This window comes from Schistocerca piceifrons, unplaced genomic scaffold (assembly GCF_021461385.2).
Source record: "Schistocerca piceifrons isolate TAMUIC-IGC-003096 unplaced genomic scaffold, iqSchPice1.1 HiC_scaffold_954, whole genome shotgun sequence".
NCBI classification, from domain to species: Eukaryota; Metazoa; Arthropoda; class Insecta; order Orthoptera; family Acrididae; genus Schistocerca; species Schistocerca piceifrons.
In genome coordinates, this window is record NW_025729228.1 from 640,001 (window position 1) to 645,000 (window position 5,000).

A 5,000-nucleotide genomic window follows, 5' to 3' on the forward strand; every position below is an offset into this window, starting at 1 on the left:
TAACGTAACCCACGTTGTGCCTTAACGTAACCCACGTTGTGCCTTAACGTAACCCACGTTGTGCCTTAACGTAACCCACGTTGTGCCTTAACGTAACCCACGTTGTGCCTTAACGTAACCCACGTTGTGCCTTAACGTAACCCACGTTGTGCCTTAACCTAACCCACGTTGTCCGCTAACGTAACCCACGTTGTCCGCTAACGTAACCCACGTTGTCCGCTAACGTAACCCACGTTGTCCGCTAACGTAACCCACGTTGTCCGCTAACGTAACCCACGTTGTCGCCTAAACCTGCTCTGTAATTGTTATACGACTCGTTCAATTAGTGTAGTGTTGCCCACCCGCAACCCTCGCAATATAGTTCGCTACTCGCACTGCCCGCTCCCCTGTGTATCGCTTCATGTTAAACACCTTGCAAGTCTTGCTGACTTTCCACATGCTCCTGCTGTACACTGTAATGTGGATGGCAGCAGGACGTACATGCCGCCCCCCGCCCCACCCCTCCCCACGTCCCCACCTTGCCCCCTGCCTTCGCAAGCTGGTTGGTGAGAAGTTTGCATGTTCAATGCCCTTCGCATGCGACGTACTCAGGCTACGTTGTGGTGCGGCCTGTGTCAACTGTCCGCTGATGTCGTACGCATAAACCACAATCTGTACTGCACATTCGTCCTTATGTACTGAATGATACATCGTGGCACATGTGTGACCGTACAACGACTGCGCCCAAAAACGGCGGACCATACAGTGCAAATATTGTGCACGCAGCTACGTGTCGTCTCCCTATGAGAGCTGGATTGCAGTGTGGTACGCCATAGAGACGTGTGGGAGGAACGGACGCCGTGGATGGCGATCAGCATGAGCTGTCTGTTGATGTATTCGGGCCTAGTCGTCTCTCCTCAAACACCGTGATAGCATGGTGCACCGCGTTCCATATCTGCGACATGCTACAGAGGCCGGTTGACAGTCGTTCGAGCAATGGACATCGCATACGTACGGGGGCCACCTTCCACGTATTGTCTAGGCGTGCACATTTTGTTGCGTGTATGTGGGCAGACGTAGTGTGGCGTGACACCTGACACAGGCATGCAATAATCGTTGAAGTTGCTAATGGCGATGGACGCCTACGTTTTCTGGTGAAGTTACGCAAATGAAGAAATGGTAACCCGTTGTGGTGCGGTTGTTCTCGCTAGGGGTGAATCGGTGATGGCGACGATAGGTTGAGGTACTAACCGGTTGTTCCAGCGATACCCACCATGCCGATGAAACTGAACGGCATCTGGGTGTGAAGCGATACGCGGCGGTGGCTGGGTGGGACCGTCCCCGGCCGGTGAGGGGGCGCCTCCCGGCGTGCTGGCCGCGCGGTGCGTGGGCGCACGCGCTACAGCCGGCTGGTGGGGGCGGCCAGTGGCAGGCGCGCCGGCCGACGGACGCGGCAGGCGTCGCAGCTGCGCGCCGGCGCACCCTGCGCGCGGCGCCGTGCGGCCAAAGTAGGTCCTCGCGGGCCCGGTGCGAAGCGCGGTGGACATCTTCAGTGTGCTGGTCCGATTGAGGACTGTGTGCGTTGAGGATGCGCCGCCGCCCGGCGCTCGGCGCCGCGACGCCGTCTGCTGCTCGGTCGCCCCAGCGGTTCTCGCTGGTGGTTTGTATCGCAGCTGTGCGGATGTGTTGGCGCGTGCGCTGTGCTGGGAGAGTTCGCTTCGGCACCCAAGTGGGGCTTTTGTCCTTCTGTGGCGCTGGCGTTGGAGCTGCCGGTCACCGTAGGTGGCGCGTGTTGTCTCCCGCCGGCAATGCCACGACAGCACGCTCCCGGGCCTCTGTCGGCAGCGGCAAGCTCAGTTGGGAGCACGGGTGGTCGCACCGAAAGCGTCTACTCGCCTAACTCCGGGCGATTGCGCCTCTCTCGAACCCGACCAAGTACTTGGGACGGCGCTGCGCGCCGCCGGGACCTGAGAGGGTTTCGAGGTGTATTGTGCAGGGGAGCTCAGCCTCCTCCTGTTTGCAGAATGATTGAGCGAACGCTTGCGTGTTCGCGCGGGCCCCCGGGACACACTCCCGGGCGGCCGGCTGCTCAGCTCTAGTTGACGCAGCTCCCTGGTTGATCCTGCCAGTAGTCATATGCTTGTCTCAAAGATTAAGCCATGCATGTCTCAGTACAAGCCGCATTAAGGTGAAACCGCGAATGGCTCATTAAATCAGTTATGGTTCCTTAGATCGTACCCACGTTACTTGGATAACTGTGGTAATTCTAGAGCTAATACATGCAAACAGAGTCCCGACCAGAGATGGAAGGGACGCTTTTATTAGATCAAAACCAATCGGTCGGCTCGTCCGGTCCGTTTGCCTTGGTGACTCTGAATAACTTTGGGCTGATCGCACGGTCCTCGTACCGGCGACGCATCTTTCAAATGTCTGCCTTATCAACTGTCGATGGTAGGTTCTGCGCCTACCATGGTTGTAACGGGTAACGGGGAATCAGGGTTCGATTCCGGAGAGGGAGCCTGAGAAACGGCTACCACATCCAAGGAAGGCAGCAGGCGCGCAAATTACCCACTCCCGGCACGGGGAGGTAGTGACGAAAAATAACGATACGGGACTCATCCGAGGCCCCGTAATCGGAATGAGTACACTTTAAATCCTTTAACGAGTATCTATTGGAGGGCAAGTCTGGTGCCAGCAGCCGCGGTAATTCCAGCTCCAATAGCGTATATTAAAGTTGTTGCGGTTAAAAAGCTCGTAGTTGGATTTGTGTCCCACGCTGTTGGTTCACCGCCCGTCGGTGTTTAACTGGCATGTATCGTGGGACGTCCTGCCGGTGGGGCGAGCCGAAGGCGTGCGACCGCCCCGTGCGTGCTCGTGCGTCCCGAGGCGGACCCCGTTGAAATCCTACCAGGGTGCTCTTTATTGAGTGTCTCGGTGGGCCGGCACGTTTACTTTGAACAAATTAGAGTGCTTAAAGCAGGCAAGCCCGCCTGAATACTGTGTGCATGGAATAATGGAATAGGACCTCGGTTCTATTTTGTTGGTTTTCGGAACCCGAGGTAATGATTAATAGGGACAGGCGGGGGCATTCGTATTGCGACGTTAGAGGTGAAATTCTTGGATCGTCGCAAGACGAACAGAAGCGAAAGCATTTGCCAAGTATGTTTTCATTAATCAAGAACGAAAGTTAGAGGTTCGAAGGCGATCAGATACCGCCCTAGTTCTAACCATAAACGATGCCAGCCAGCGATCCGCCGCAGTTCCTCCGATGACTCGGCGGGCAGCCTCCGGGAAACCAAAGCTTTTGGGTTCCGGGGGAAGTATGGTTGCAAAGCTGAAACTTAAAGGAATTGACGGAAGGGCACCACCAGGAGTGGAGCCTGCGGCTTAATTTGACTCAACACGGGAAACCTCACCAGGCCCGGACACCGGAAGGATTGACAGATTGATAGCTCTTTCTTGATTCGGTGGGTGGTGGTGCATGGCCGTTCTTAGTTGGTGGAGCGATTTGTCTGGTTAATTCCGATAACGAACGAGACTCTAGCCTGCTAACTAGTCGCGTGACATCCTTCGTGCTGTCAGCGATTACTTTTCTTCTTAGAGGGACAGGCGGCTTCTAGCCGCACGAGATTGAGCAATAACAGGTCTGTGATGCCCTTAGATGTTCTGGGCCGCACGCGCGCTACACTGAAGGAATCAGCGTGTCTTCCTAGGCCGAAAGGTCGGGGTAACCCGCTGAACCTCCTTCGTGCTAGGGATTGGGGCTTGCAATTGTTCCCCATGAACGAGGAATTCCCAGTAAGCGCGAGTCATAAGCTCGCGTTGATTACGTCCCTGCCCTTTGTACACACCGCCCGTCGCTACTACCGATTGAATGATTTAGTGAGGTCTTCGGACTGGTACGCGGCATTGACTCTGTCGTTGCCGATGCTACCGGAAAGATGACCAAACTTGATCATTTAGAGGAAGTAAAAGTCGTAACAAGGTTTCCGTAGGTGAACCTGCGGAAGGATCATTACCGACTAGACTGCATGTCTTTCGATGTGCGTGTCGTGTCGCGCAACACGCTACCTGTACGGCTCGCCGTAGCCGTGCGCCGCGTGCGGAACCACGCGTGCCTCTCAAAACTAGCGGCAATGTTGTGTGGTACGAGCGCTGAAGCGCTGGAGCGGCTGGCCTGCGGCACCTGGCGCCTGGCGCCGGTTTTGAATGACTTTCGCCCGAGTGCCTGTCCGCTGCGGTGTGGAGCCGTACGACGCCCGTCGGCCGTGAGGCCGTTGGACACAGAACGCTGGAACAGGGGCCGCCACACGCCTCACTCCCGCCTATGCGACCGTCTCGAAAGAGACGGCGGAAACTTGAGAAAAGATCACCCAGGACGGTGGATCACTCGGCTCGTGGGTCGATGAAGAACGCAGCAAATTGCGCGTCGACATGTGAACTGCAGGACACATGAACATCGACGTTTCGAACGCACATTGCGGTCCATGGATTCCGTTCCCGGGCCACGTCTGGCTGAGGGTCGGCTACGTATACTGAAGCGCGCGGCGTTTGCCCCGCTTCGCAGACCTGGGAGTGTCGCGGCCGCCTGTGGGGCCGGCCGCGTCTCCTCAAACGTGCGATGCGCGCCCGTCGCCTGGCGGTTCGCATACCGGTACTTTCTCGGTAGCGTGCACAGCCGGCTGGCGGTGTGGCGTGCGACACCTCGTACAACGACCTCAGAGCAGGCGAGACTACCCGCTGAATTTAAGCATATTACTAAGCGGAGGAAAAGAAACTAACAAGGATTCCCCCAGTAGCGGCGAGCGAACAGGGAAGAGTCCAGCACCGAACCCCGCAGGCTGCCGCCTGTCGTGGCATGTGGTGTTTGGGAGGGTCCACTACCCCGACGCCTCGCGCCGAGCCCAAGTCCAACTTGAATGAGGCCACGGCCCGTAGAGGGTGCCAGGCCCGTAGCGGCCGGTGCGAGCGTCGGCGGGACCTCTCCTTCGAGTCGGGTTGCTTGAGAGTGCAGCTCCAAG

At 57.2% G+C, this 5,000-nt stretch overlaps 2 non-coding genes and 1 pseudogene across 2 annotated transcripts; all 3 read left to right on the plus strand.

Annotated features, from left to right (window-relative positions):
- Positions 1-2,088: 2,088 nt before the first annotated feature.
- On the plus strand, positions 2,089-3,997 carry LOC124773537. Its single transcript, XR_007014781.1, has one exon. It is a non-coding gene; the product is annotated as a small subunit ribosomal RNA (ribosomal RNA).
- A 352-nt stretch (positions 3,998-4,349) lies between these two features.
- LOC124773414 lies at positions 4,350-4,504 on the plus strand. The gene has a single exon (XR_007014662.1). It is a non-coding gene; the product is annotated as a 5.8S ribosomal RNA (ribosomal RNA).
- Positions 4,505-4,692: 188 nt separating this feature from the next.
- The window catches only part of LOC124773666, a 4,222-nt pseudogene continuing 3,914 nt past the window's right edge, over positions 4,693-5,000 (plus strand).